Source organism: Pleurodeles waltl, chromosome 10, assembly GCF_031143425.1.
Source record: "Pleurodeles waltl isolate 20211129_DDA chromosome 10, aPleWal1.hap1.20221129, whole genome shotgun sequence".
NCBI classification, from domain to species: Eukaryota; Metazoa; Chordata; class Amphibia; order Caudata; family Salamandridae; genus Pleurodeles; species Pleurodeles waltl.
In genome coordinates this window covers 333370235-333385123 of record NC_090449.1, presented here as the reverse complement: position 1 = coordinate 333385123, position 14889 = coordinate 333370235, and the positions used below count along the sequence as shown (strand labels likewise).

Genomic DNA, 14889 nt, shown 5'->3' with positions numbered 1-14889 from the left:
AATGCCACCGCAGTTACCTCACATCCCATTGTCCCAGTTTAGAGGTCAGGCAGCCGCCATTTCAGGGGCCCATATGGCTTCATTTTCAACTGCGTCACACATACCTAGGCCTGGACTCAACACACATGCAGACAACTTTTTGGATTTTGTTTCGTGTTCTGTGTAGCTGTGGGTACATACCTCTGAGTTGCTTGACTCTGTGGTCGCTGTTGTCCTTCCTAGGCACCGTCAGCTGGGACATGTGAGGAGATGGCGGAATCCTCCGGTGTACCGACCGCTGGTGGACCTGTTGACAATGGAGGAGCGACATTTAATCATCACCCACAGGTTTGACCGTGCCACTATCCAGGAACTGTGTACCCAGTTGGAGCCAGACCTTATGTCACCAATCCGCCATCCCACAGGAATCCCCCCTCAAGTGCAGGTGCTATCAGTGCTCCATTTCCTTGCAAGTGGGTCATTTCAAACAACAGTGGCCATGGCATCAGGGATGTCCCAGCCTATGTTTTCCAACGTGTTGTCCAGAGTGTTGTCTGCCCTGCTGAAACACATGAGGAGCTACATGGTTTTCCCTCAGGTGGAGGATTTGGCTAAAGTTAAAGGTGACTTCTATGCCCTGGGACATATCCCTAACATCACAGGTGCCATTGATGGGATCCATGTAGCTCTGGTCCCCCCACCACAGGAGTGAACAGGTGTACAGGAACCGGAAGAGTTATCATTCCATGAATGTACAGATGGTATGTTTGGCACACCAGTACATCTCCAAGGTAAATGCTATGTTCCCTGGCTCAGTGCATGACGCCTACATCCTGCGGAATAGCAGCATCCCTTATGTGATGGGTCAACTACAGAAGCACCGGGTGTGGCTATTAGGGGACTCTGGTTACCCCAACCTGTCATGGCTATTGACCCCAGTGAGGAATCCCAGGACCAGGGCAGAGGAACGGTACAATGAGGCCCAGGGGCGGACTAGGAGGGTGATCGAACGCACCTTCGGCCTCCTGAAGGCCAGGTTCAGGTGCCTCCATATGACAGGTGGTTCCCTATTCTACTCACCAAGGAAGGTGTGCCAGATCATCATCGCCTGCTCTATGCTTCACAATCTTGCTTTGCGACGCCAGGTGCCTTTTCTGCAGGATGATGGTCCAGATGACGGTGTTGTGACAGCTGTGGAGCCTGTGGACAGTGATGAGGAGGAAGCAGAGGAAGAAGACATTGACAACAGGGACTCAGTCATACAGCAACATTTCCAGTGACACACAGGTGAGAACACTTTCTTTACTGATACATTTACTTTCACACTTCTACCTCTATTCTGTCTCTAAATTTCAAGCAGTATTTGGTAACAGAGTTGTACATTTCCATTACGGTTTCACAGGTGTGGTTACCAACGTGTGTCATCTGCTTGCATCCTTCATGGACTTGTGATGTGTGACATAGGTATGTTGACATTACATTTGAAAACGCATTTTGTCATTGGCATAGCTAATACACATTTTCAAAATCACAGACTGACTCCAGATTGTTTTGTGCTTCAAGGGTGTTTATTGGAGTGCTAATTATTGGAGGGGGTGGTAAAATGGTGATGGGTGATGGTGGAGGAATGTCCATGACAGAGTCCGGTCTATTAGTCTCACAGGTGCATTGCCCATATGGGCATAGGAAGTGGAGCTGGGGCAGTTCCAATATGGACAGGGTTACAAAGTGGGACAGTGGGATGACAATCATGGTGGTCTCATTTCTTGGCGGGGGTCTTGCCATCGTGCTCTGTCCTGTTCCTGGATCTCAGGGACCGCTTGCGGGGTGGTTCTCCGTCTGCAGGGGGTGGGGTGCTGGTGTGGTGGCCCTGTGGCGGGGCATCCTGTCCACTAGCGCCGGCGGAGGTGGTGGGCAGTTCATCGTCCAGGCTATTGTCAGGGGCCCCTTGGAGTGCCACGGTGTCCCTCATGGTGTTCTGTATGTCCTTCAGCACCCCTACGATGGTGCCCAGGGCGGAGCTGATGGTTTTGAGTTCCTCCCTGAACCCCAAATACTGTTCCTCCTGCAGGTGCTGGGTCTCCTGAAACTTGGCCAGGACCGTAGCCATCGTCTCCTGGGAGTGGTGGTATGCTCCCATGATGGAGAGGGCCTCGTGGAGAGTGGGTTCCCTTGGCCTGTCCACCCCCTGTCACACAGCAGCCCTCCCAGTCCCCTGTGTTCCTGGGCCTCTGTCCTCTGGACCGTGTGCCCACTACCACTGCCCCCAGGTCCCTGTTGTTGTTGGGGTGGTGGGTTATCCTGGGTTCCCTGTAGTGGTGGACACACAGCTGAGTGACGTGTCCTGGGGATGGAGGTATGGGCCCGTTGGGTGGGTGCTGTACTGGTGTTTCCAGAGGGTGGAAGGTCAGTGTTGGGCTGTGCCTGTGCGAGGGGAACCGACTGTCCCGAGGCCCACGATAGTCTGGGCTGGTCATTTGGATCCAGTTTGCCAGAGCTGCTGTCATCACTGTGGGCCTCTTATGTGGGTGGGGTAGAGATGTCTGGACCCTCCTGTCTGGTGACGTTAGGTAGTGGTCCTGCAGGGGTGTAAAAGCATGATTATTGCATCTGTGTGTGTCATGGTGTGCAATGGGTGGGTGAGCGTGTACCTCAGTGCTAGCATTCCTGTGTGGGGGCTTGTGTGATGATGTTTAGGGGGTGTTATGGGTATGTGCAGTGGGCATGCTTTAGTGATGGGTGTCCATGCTTTGTTGTGCCACGCAGGGCTTGGTGTTGGGATGTGTGGTTTGTGTTATTAGTACATTAGTGTGGAGTTGGAGTGATAGGGGAGGGGGTGAGGGTGGGAGTGTGACAGCATGCAGGCAGGGTGGGGGATATGATAGTTAAGATTTGACTTACCAGTGTCCATTCCTCCACCGACTCCTCCGAGGCCCTCTGGATGCATAATGGTCAAGACCTGCTCCTCCCATGTTGTTAGTTGTGGGGGAGGAGGTAGGGGTCCGCCGCCAGTCCGCTGAACCGCGATGTTGTGCCTGGAGACCACAGAACGCACCTTCCTCCGTAGGTCGTTCCACCTCTTCCTGATGTCCTCCCGATTTCTTGGGTGCTGTCCCACTGCGTTGACCCTGTCCACGATTCTTCGCCATAGCTCCATCTTCCTAGCTATGGATGTGTGCTGCACCTGTGATCCAAATAGCTGGGGCTCTACCTGGATAATTTCCTCCACCATTACCCTGAGCTCCTCCTCCGAAAATCTGGGGTGTCTTTGGCGTGCCATGGGGTGGTGTAGGTGATGTGTGGGGTGGTGTATGTGGCGATGAGTGTGGTGATGTGTAGTGGTGTGGGGTGTTTTGTGCATGGATGTTGTGTGGGTGATGGTGTTGTGTGCCTCTGTGTGGTGGGGTTGTCTATTGCTGTGCTCTCTCTCTCACCTTCGTCTATTATTTTTGGTCGTAGGGGTTTGTGGGTGATGTGGGAGTGTGTTTTATATTGTGTTGGCTGTGTGGGAGTGGTGTTTGTATGTGTCTCAGGTGTGTATATTTCAAATTGTCCAATGTGGCTGTGTTTTGGAGATGTGGGTGTATTTTGAGCGTGGCGGTGTGTACCGCCAATGGAATACCGCGGTTGAAAGACCGCCGCATGGATTCGTGGGTTGTAATAGCATGGGTGTGTTTCTGTTGGCGTGACGGTGGAGGTTTTGTTTTCGCCAGTTTATCACTGACCTTTGGTGTGGCGGACTTGCGTGGGTGTCTGAATTTAGGCGGATTCCGAGATGTGGGTCATAATAGCTGTGGCGGAATTCCGCGGCGGTGTATTGGCGGTCTTCTGCACGGCGGTAACCCGCTTCTACCGCCAATGTTGTAATGACCCCCAATGAGTGGCACTATTGGTTAATGTAAAATTGAGCCACTTTGCATCTGTGTCCTTTGGAGAGGTTTGCATTGATGTACAAAAAGTATTCCATTTTAAATTTGCTTGTTTTTCTATGCTGCTCATTATTGACTCTGTTCATAGGCACCTCTATTTACTTACAAGGTCCCTCTCTACCTTACTAAATGGCTAATGTTATTTTATAGGCAGGGGGTTGCATAAATACTGCTAATGAGCTCCCTTGTTTTTTCTACGATGTAACTATCTTCCCCTTCCCTAATTAATCTTCATGAATAGGTTTTTCAGGGCAACATACATTTCATATTTTTATAAACTTTACTTTAAATTTCTTCACCTCCTTATTATTTTCTAGTGATTCAAGTCGACCAATTCATAAACACAATTTCAGTCACGTTATTTTTCTTTTTATTTCTTTTGTTTTCAATTTGATGCAATCATCGTCCTCTATTTGGACGAATCTCTCGGCGCCGCCTCTTGTATACTTTCAAGATGGCCCCGTCTTTTTTGTTTATCTGCGCTCACCGAGGCTTTACATTTGTAGTCCTTTTTCAGTGTCCATACCCGATAGCTAACATCGAGGTAGGACACGCGTAAAAATACACACCGGTCCAGTATAAAGGACGCGGTGTGAAATCGGCGCGCTGCCTTTTCTCTTAACATTTTTCTTGGCGACGGACAGTGACTCTTACCAGTGAATTATTCTACTGATAAACAACGGGTGAGTGCCGCTCCCCAGTATTTTTTAGGCCATATGAATGTGAGTAATTCTCACACACTCTCCCGTGATACCTTTATAAATACCTATCCATACCGACTGGCTCTTGATGTTAACTTAAATCGTTACTTTTCTATCTGTACCAAGATTGTATTTTCCAAGCTGTTGCACCCCCAATGTGAATTGATACCACTATCCATTTGGTTCCTCAGCGTTAGTAACTACTATCTAGCTTGCCCTAGTTTAAAAAACATTTTATGATTGTCAACCTTTACTTAACTTAATCACACAGCTACATGGTGTTACATGCATATACTTACATTTCAGGTTATTTGTTGATCTAGTGCTCAACCTATTGACTGTTTTTGCCACCAGAACATAACTTACTAGAATGGTATGTTGTTTCTCCTTTATGTTTAGCCACATTTAATGCTTCCTACCACATCACTTTTTTTCTCAGCGTAACGTTAAACTTTTTTATTCATATCACATGCTCTCCCTTACAATAAGCCAGCTCCGGTAACTCTACAATTGTCTCTTGGTCACTTCCTTTTATTCTTAAGGACACTTGTAATAGTCACCAATAATTAATATTCACCCATTAGTCTCTTTATATTTCTTATTCTGTTGCTTGCCTATCTATCATTTGGCACAGTTTTTATTTGTTCTTTTTATGGATTCAAGAATTAACGTCTTTGGACTGCATGAGTTGGCTCACGGACTTTTGGGTTCCTACCGTTTGGGACCTCCGGGGACTTTTCGGTATTTCTTGGTGCTTCACCCTTTTTAATACAACTAAACTATACCATACCATATTCTCTTGTTTTATGACATCTTCTTTTCTTTCCCAGCCTTGAGAAAGCCCTGGCTTATGCGCCTGTGGGGCGAAACAAGTGTTGGCTGGCCTAGCTCTAGCTATAGCTATACTTTTCTGGACTTATGATTGTCTACATCCCCATTGCGAGTTGTTTTACCTCTCTAAAATTAAAACTGGATTTGGAGCAACATTGATATCGATTACAGCCTTTTTAATGAATACTACACGTTTCAAGACTAGCTGAATTTGCGAAACAAACTGTATTTACTTAGTGGGACCTGACCTAACTTTGAATCACGTTTTTCCTATGGAGGACTAGGGCCCAATGTCCTCTGGTGAACAGCTCCCACGCTACGCATTATTTAAAGGCATTTCCACACAGGGAGATTGTGGTTTTGGACCCCTCTTTCTTTTCCCATTTACACGAGCTGACTGTCCTGCTATTACGGAATGAGAACAAGAACAGAGGAGGTGACTCTCCACCGGGGATGTCTGCTGCAACCTAGCACTTCAGGATTGGGGCCTGCTGCTGAGACATCCTGAGGCAGCCAGGGGTGACTACACCCAACTGTGACCTGCCACTCGCCCACTGCTACTGGAGTGGCTGAGAGGGATTGGTGTGCTGCCAGAAGCCTTGCAGCATGCACCGCCTGAAACTGTGGATGCACAGATGGTCGCACACACATCTCCAACTGAGTGTGCGCGGTCGTTGAAACTGATGGGTACTGTGGAGGCCTACAAAGATGGGATACGACTGTTGTCACACGTGAAATTAACACGCCCTGACTGGAGTCCAGCGACTCGCTGCAACGAGGTGGCAGACCGTGAGGGGAGGTAAGATGGCAGAGCCCAAACTGGGCAGCGCTGCCAATTGCTCCCGGGGACCCAACAATGTGACCTGGCTTGCACCATATTAAGCTGCTACTAAGAACCGCAACCCACTCTCTCCTTCCACTGCTACATAGTGATGGGGACACTGCGCTAAACAGCAACCACGCATAAAGTACTCCTGAATACTTCGCTGCAAGCCCTATGCCAGAGTGCATACTCTACCAGATTATACTGGTCTGGGGCATTAACTTTACAAGGGCGGGCATCTGGATCTGTGACAACACCTCGTTATCTCGGCATCCGGTGAGAATTATTCAGCACTTGCTCTGAATGGTGATATTTGAATCTGACCCCCTGGCTTTGGTGTTCTGTGAGGCTGCTCGCACTGCCTCATGCTGCCGCGCCCCAACGAGCCATTTAGCCTAGTGCTGGAAAGTGGGCCTGACAACCGGACGACTGCCTGCGCCCCACTAATATCATCCCTGATCATAATTCTCACCGTTGGGGCTAAGCCCTGAACAAGACGGGCGCAAAACTGTATCCAACCACACCACCTCCTCTACTCACTTACTTCTTGGTGATCTGAGTCACTTTCACTTACCTAAGGGGGCTGCTTGAGCTGCTTTGTCACTACTACCATAATGACGCAGGCAAGTGGGCCCTGAATAAAGAATCTAGCCGAACTGGCCACAAAAGCATTTGGCAACATCACCTTTGCACTGGCATGCCACGAAAACGATTCAGATCCCACCGCCCACACCGCAACCCTGACGTCGCTCGGTGACAAGCTAGATTCAGTGCTGGAAGCTGTAAAACGGATCAGCATCGCATTAGAGAACACCCGTACATCATTGGGGAGCAAAATAGACATGGTAACCACTGACCTTACATTACTGCATGCAGATCATCGCAAATTGGTGGCTAGGGTCCACACCGCCAAGCAAACCCTCACTGACCTCGAACCGCGGACTTGCTGCATGGAGGCCTCGTTGCTTACGCTAGCAGAACGTGTCAACCTTCTGGAGCGCCGGGCCAAAGACGATAAAAGCCGATTCTGGAGGAACAATATACGAGTCCTCCAGAGGGCATGGAGAGAACAGATGCTGTCACTTATGTGGAAAAATGCTAAAAGACTTACTTGACCCATAGGCATTTATACAGTGCGTCACAATGGAACTCACTCATTGGGTCCCTGCGCGACAACCGCTTCCTGGCTGCAATCACAGGTCATTAATATTTCGACCCCTTCATTAGAGTGATAGAGATTCTGTCTTGCGGGAAGCTCGTAAACTTGGACAAATCAAAGTTGACAGTGCATGTTTGATGCTTTTCCCAGACTTCACAGTTACAGTTCAGAGGCAGAGAAACTCTTTTCTGGCAGTCAAGCCCCGAATCCAGGGCCTTGGATTTCCATTATTCTCTCCTGTTCCTGACACACTTGCATGTTGTGTCCAACAACAAAACACATTTCTTAAATTCTTCTGAGGACACTTGGAACTGACTAGAAGCCACTCGCCCGACTGCCACGGATCAGTCTGATCAACGCAAAGCAATACCTCATTGGGGGCAGCTGTGCCCTGCAAATGGGGGCACTGGCCCTGGTCACGAACCCCTTTCAGCTCCAACATGCACCAGATTTGGAACAGGGTATAAAGGATCAGCGCCGGGCCCTGCAGACTGGTGCTTCAATAAGTGAAGATATGCAAAGTCGGGAACCTGAAGACGGCTCTAGCAAGTCAATCAGCGATGATGCATCCATAACGATGTGGCCCTCGGAAGTGGACGTGGCCATCCTGCCTGATGTTACGTCAAAGACGTCAGATGATATTATTTGATGTTAATGTTATATGTCTTGCAGAGTTTGATCTTTTCTGTTGAGACTATTTGTATCCTTGTGATATATTTCTTTCAGAACCCCCGAATCACTCTTCATTTATGGCAGCATTATTGGAAGTTGCCATGGATGCTATAATATCAGTAGTGACCGAACTGTAACATTAACCCTCCGCGTTACAGTACCCCACCATACAATGCCAACGCTATGCCAGGTTTGCTGCCCATTACTCCTCTACTTCACGGGGAACCACCTACTTGGCCTCTCCGTAAAGTCCCCTAACCAGTCAGTTCTTGCCGATTTGTGTTGCTCAGCTGTTTGGGTGGACGCATTCTGTCCCTCCGGCCTATTGGTATTCTTGGTTTCCTGTTTATGGTTTGTATTTTAGTATTGCATTTTGTTTGTGTGCGACACTGATCTCCACCACACACCATCCCTCTAGTCTCAATATACATCCCGCTCATGCTACTACCCATGCTGCACTTAGTTGCAGTATACCTCTCTATGCACCACATGTCCCAATTTAACATAACCACCTGGAAAGTGCGCTGGATGCACACGCCATCATACGATATTCAGTGTATTCGTATATGAAACGATGCTCCACTCAAATCACAATGTTGCAAAAGACACTTAATAAGATCAGAAGCCCACAAACTACAAAGGCACTGGAGAGGGTAAGTGTTTGCTATTGATTTCTCCTCTTTTCCCAAAAGTGCATCAATATGGGTTAAACCTAGATCAACCTTTTCAGCTGAAGACGTCGTCCTAGACACAGAAAGCCGCTATGTAATTGTAAAAAGGCCGTCTTGACAGCAGGAGTATCATGCTAGGTTCTATTTCTGCCCCTAATTTGGACCGAGCCTCATTCCTACATGTTTTACCAGATGGTCCGTCCTGACGGAGCGGACTGAGTGACTCATAGGAATCGACTTTAACTGTGTCCTTAATACTACCCTTGACTGCTCCTTTCCCCCACTGCCTCTCACACCTGGCACCTGTAATGCACCAGCATTACACGACTGGCTTCAACATTGGCAGTTGGTCTATATTTGATTACACCGAAACCCAGACACAAGGGTATATTCATTTACTCATCCCCCATCACCTACACGTACGAATTAATTGGCTGATAGGATCATCTTCTTTACTACCTACTGTATGACGCACAGATTATTTAGGCCGTACACACACCGATCACAATCCTCAGCATATGCACCTCACTTGGGAAGATGCTCTCCCCCTATTCCTACATGGCAACTTCAGCCAGCGGCACTGGAGGATCCCCCCTTCCGTACAGCACTTGGCTCAGCCACTGCCGATTACTTTGATCATGATGCCAACATGGCCTCAACCAACTTAATAGAATGGCACGCATTCAAGGTGACGACGCGAGGACACGGTTTGGGGACACAGTGGAATATATGGCATACACTCAATAGAGACATCTCTACTATTGAGAGTGCACTATTAGATTATGAAATGCAAGTGCTACATGACCCCTGTGCTAACTGCCAGTTAGCGGCCGCACTACGCAAGCATAATACATTATTGGAAAGGCTGCGTGTCTTAACTATGCGGCCCACTCCGCTTGCTCACATGCCACTGCTGACAAATCAGTCTGACTCCTAGCCTGGCTCATCAGACAAGATCAGCAGCAACATCCCATAACAACACTCCACTCCGCTGGCAACACACTCCTCTACACTCAACATGCCATACATGATGAACTCACATGATATTATATGAACTTATACCAATCAGTGACTAATCCCAGCCCTGCAGATTTTGACTTTTTCTGCTCCACAATACTGCTGGCCTGTATCACCCCAGACCAGACATCTGAACTCAATAGTTCATTCACACTGACTGAAATACAAGATGCAATAAGGGTTTGTACCTTTAAGTAATTTTTCTTTTACTATCATTTGTTTTTTGGGTGGGTTCCTTGGATTCTTCCTATCTCCTTCTACTTTAGCGCTTCGATGCACTTCGTGAGTCGGAATGCGCTTTACAAATACTACATAAATACATACAATAAGGGTACTGGTGATGAGGAAAACCCCATGTCCAGATGCACTGCCCACTGAATTTTACTAAACAAATGCACCTCTCCTTGCCCCCGCCAACAGACAGTTTTTGAAAATGCCCTTCCCACAGGTAGCCTTTCCGGCTCCCAAAGGGAAGCAAACCTTATCTCCCTTTCTAACCATACGAAGACCCTACACAGACCCCACACAAATAGGCTCATATCGAACTCTAGCCCTGCTTAATACCAATTACAAGGAACTAGTCAAAATCCTAGCAGATCGACTGGCATCTGTTGGCCTGACCCTAGTTCAATGGGACCAAAAAGGGTTTGTTCCCGCCCGCAACACTTCACTGAACCTCCGTGGTTTCTTCTGAGTAATGAGTTACTTGCAACAGGCCTGGGCCAATGCACGATGCATGTTCTTAGATTTAGAAAAGGCCTTTGATTCCTTAGAATGGGAATACCTCTTTAACACACTGCCTCGCTATTGCAGTGGTCACCACTACCTGAGCTTAGTGAGATTATTGTATACACATCCATTGATCAGGGTCAAAATGGTACCCCTAATCTCTGACTCAATAGTCATACACAGTGGTACACAACAGGGTTGCCCACTCTCCCCCTTACTCTTTTCACTGGCGATAGAGCCATTGGCGACACTGAGCATACCCTTGGGTAATGGAACACACATAATCTCATTATACGGGGATGATTTATTACTCTATTTTAGAAATACGCACAACATCCCAGCTACAATAGCCTCAACCCTTGAACACTTCATCCCTCTACAGGTTGAAGGTAAACTGGGGAAAATCATGCCTTTTCGCATTCTAGACAAGGTTCCCCAACCCACAGTTTGTTTTAATTGGTGCGCAAATAGACTGGCAACCTCATACATTTCTTTATCTTGGGGTATGTATATACCATTTAGAAGCAGACCTCTTTGATAGTAACACTACCCGCGCTGTCACGTCCCTACAGTCCCAGATGTCCTTTTGCCACATATTACTGCTCTCAGTTATGGGACGGATGGCACTCCTGAAAATGGTAGTTCTGCCCCACCTTTTATATTATTTTGCTAATCTCCCACTCCACATCCCTGCTGCTTTTATTCACTCCTGTGACAGCCAGATACGTGAGTTTATCTGGCACAAATCCAGATGTAGGGTAGCTTTGGCCAAACTATGTGTGCCCGCAAATCAAGGCAGCCTTGCTATTCCACATTTTGAGCAAAACTATCTTGCATGTCAACTCCAGTGGATAGCCAAATGGTTGGCAAGTTTACACCTGATGGACACGGCCACAACCTTACCCACCTGGACCCTATCCGCCATCCTCCAGTTATTTCACCTTTTCATCCAAGCACGACTGCCCAAATCACAGTTACTGGGGGTAGCCTTCTGCTGCTACGATAGGTGTCTTAATCTCACAAGAACCACAACCCCCTATGCATCAGCACTGGCACTACTTGGAACTCCCAGAAGTGGCAGATTTATGACGTCAGTGGAACTGACCTTATGGCATGCCGCTAGCCTACACACTTTAGGCGACTTACACAGTGATGGTGTCCTGACATCTTATGATGCAATGATGGAGGAGGACGGCCCGCCTCCTGGTCAGTTCTTGCTCTACAACTCACTGATTACCCCCTTGTGGACTAGATGGGGCAATTTAACCCATGAACCTCCAACAAACTTTACGGTCCCATATCTCCATCTGTTATGGCCAGGCAGACACACTGTGCACTGGTTTCCGGATTTGCTGCATATTCACACTGCCCCTCACAACATTGTCACAGCGATGGAAAGCTGATTTACCGTGTCCTTTCATGAACAAGGAGTGGACCGCATTGTTAAAAACCCTAGACATGTGCCATGCAATGCCGGTTTAAACTTATACAGCTCTACATTATACATAGGGGATATCTTACTCCTGCCCATGTCAATCGTTATTACCACAGGGACGAAGCTGTCTGACACTGCTGTACCCTAATATCTGCTGATCTACTGCATATGTTATGGGCTTGCCCGCAGCTACACAACTACTGGTTGAGTGTCACGTCCCATCTATTAGCATGCACAGGGCACCCTGATTTACATAAATGGGAGATATGCATCCTAGGTCCTCACCGCAGGCACAAGAAATACAGGCCATCATTACAACCCTGGGGGACGGCGGTAATTTGGGGAAACAACTGGCTGGTAGTACCTTTTCCAAAACTATGACATTGGTGGTTTGGTTTAAGCCAAACCGCCAGTGTACCACTCTGTCCGCCAGGGTGGTAACGACCGCTGGGCTGCAGAAGTCGGTCTCCAGCCAGGTGGCTGTCACAATCCTACCCTTGGGATTATGACCCTGCCTACCACCATGGTTTTTGTGGCAAGCGTACCGCCGTTAAAACCATGGCGGTAGGCACTATCGGTGCCTGGGAATACCTTCCCTGACACAGATAGGGGTCTCCCCGCACCCCTCCCCCTCGCCAAAGTCCTCCTCCATGCACCCCCTCCCTCTCCTGCCCCCCACACATTTACACACCCACATGCGCACACATATCCAATCATACACACATACCCACATCCACCCACGCATGCACACATACATACGCACACACGGCAACACACATCAACATACATTGTCGCGCACACGCATTCACAACACACAACATACACGTACTCACATTCAAACATTCATGCATGCATTCAACGCGACTCACACCCAGATGCATGCATGCAAAAACAGACACCCCCCCCCACACACACAACACCCCCACACAGGCACCCACCACCCCCTTCCCCTCCCCTCTCCTATCGGAGAACCCGACTTACCTGCTTGCAGGGGGTCATCCGGCAGGAGATGGGACGCGGCGCTGATGCCAGCTGCAGCGCCCGCCAGCAAAACACTGCTAGGCCGTATCATGGCTCATGATACGGTCTGCGGTGTTTTGCTGGTGTGGCGCTGCTGCTGACAGCAGCGCTACCTTCCTGCTATCCGCCGCCATGACCATTGACGGTATCCCACCAGCCTTCTGGTGGAATTTCGTCTACGGTCATAATGCGGGTGGGCAGCTGGTAGCCACGGCGACGGTACGTTGTAGGCCGTCGCCGTGGCGGTAGGCAGCAGTTACTGCTAATGTTATAATGAGGGCCACAGTGTCTCCTCCCAATTCCTGGATCTGGGCTTATTAGTGGTTAAGTGCCTTCTTACTCGCAGATGGAAATCTACTGAGCCCACCCCGCGAAGCCTCGATACACTCAATGCTTAACTGGGCGCAGGCGGAGAGCACTGCTCTCCATAGATAGAACAACCTGGGCCTGCGGAATTACCCCATTGCCACCTACTGAGACAGTATCCTAAATGAGCTTCAATCTGCCACTGTACATGATACTGATAGTAACGCAGAACCCATTTAGGGTAACACAAATAAATCCTACTTATCACCGTTGATGTGTTGACCAGCCCTGAAATACACCAGACCCCTCCCAGAAGCACGTTGTCTATAGATTCCCTCATTAAATATTAAATATCCGTTGGCAGAGACATGAATGTATCTTTTGTGATTGCGGGACTCAAGATAGGAGTGAGAGAGGAGGCCTTTCTGTTTCACAATTTGTTGTAAGACTGTTTTTGTTGTGTTTCTTACATGCACAGTTTTATATAAATTGAACCTGTTGTCATAACTATCTGCAGCTACATAGACAACCTCTAACCCATTTCTGACAATATTAATCTTGCAAATCCACGTTATGGCTACTTATTGATTATGAAGCAATGCTGTGCTGGACTATGTGACATACACTTTGCAAAGGTTCACAGTGTTCGTCCTTTTTGCTATGGACCCATATAGTGACTGTTTATTCTACACATCTAATTGCAATGTCTATAATACCCGTACATAGTACCATTCACTATAACACGTGTAATTCTACATACTCAACAAACGCTGCTAAAACTTGCTGTTTAAATTGTCTCTTTAAGGTACGTTGAAAACTCAAACTCAATAAAAAGATTAAAAAAAATAGGAACAATTATAGCTGGTTCGTGTGTCGACCATATAACTCCAGCCTTGCACTCCAGCCACAAATCAGCAGGAACAACAATCTTAAACAATGATTTCAAATCCATCCACAACACTTAAGATAGATGTGTCAATTTATGTTCCTCATCACACCATCATGCTGGATCCTTTCGGAATTTGGGGAAATTATTAGTAAATGCATACACATTAGCTTGAGTCCATGGTTCATGCACAAGATTCCGTCCATGAACTACTCGCAAAGGATATTCCAAAAACGCTCCTGTCCCAACTTCTGAACCACTTACACATCTCAACATACCTACAACCCATTTCATTCTCTTTAAGTTTGCTGTCCCTATCTTCCATTGGTCTCAATATTTTTTCAAATAACTCAATTTTCATGTTTTCTCAATAAAATCTTTAATATGCACGCGCAATGTAATCAAAGTCATCTCTTTAATTTCATCATGTCTGAAGTCCAATTTGTAATTTCATTTCACATTTTTCATCTTGCTGATGTCAATTTCTAATTTATCAGCTAATTCTTCTAATTTATCATATGCTTAATTTGCACATCTTGCTGCTTCTTTATCAAACACCTAATCTCACCAACATTGTAGGGTAACAGTCTATTTCAGTCCACAGTTCCATGTGGCATCTCACTAAATACATTTTCTTAATGCCTCTATTAACTTGTTTGTTCAACTACCATTATTCTTACAGGCACAGCAGCTTGAGGCTCTGCTCCAGGTTATGTATCTCTTAACTCATA

At 47.5% G+C, this 14889-nt stretch overlaps 1 long non-coding RNA gene across 1 annotated transcript in view; it reads left to right on the top strand.

Annotated features, from left to right (window-relative positions):
* The first annotated feature begins 4447 nt into the window (after positions 1–4447).
* Positions 4448–14889, top strand: part of LOC138261517 (uncharacterized) — a 61293-nt gene continuing 50851 nt past the window's right edge. Inside the window, exon 1 of the long non-coding RNA XR_011199108.1 lies at positions 4448–4591. This is a non-coding gene — a long non-coding RNA (uncharacterized lncRNA). The remainder of the gene's footprint in view (positions 4592–14889) is intronic.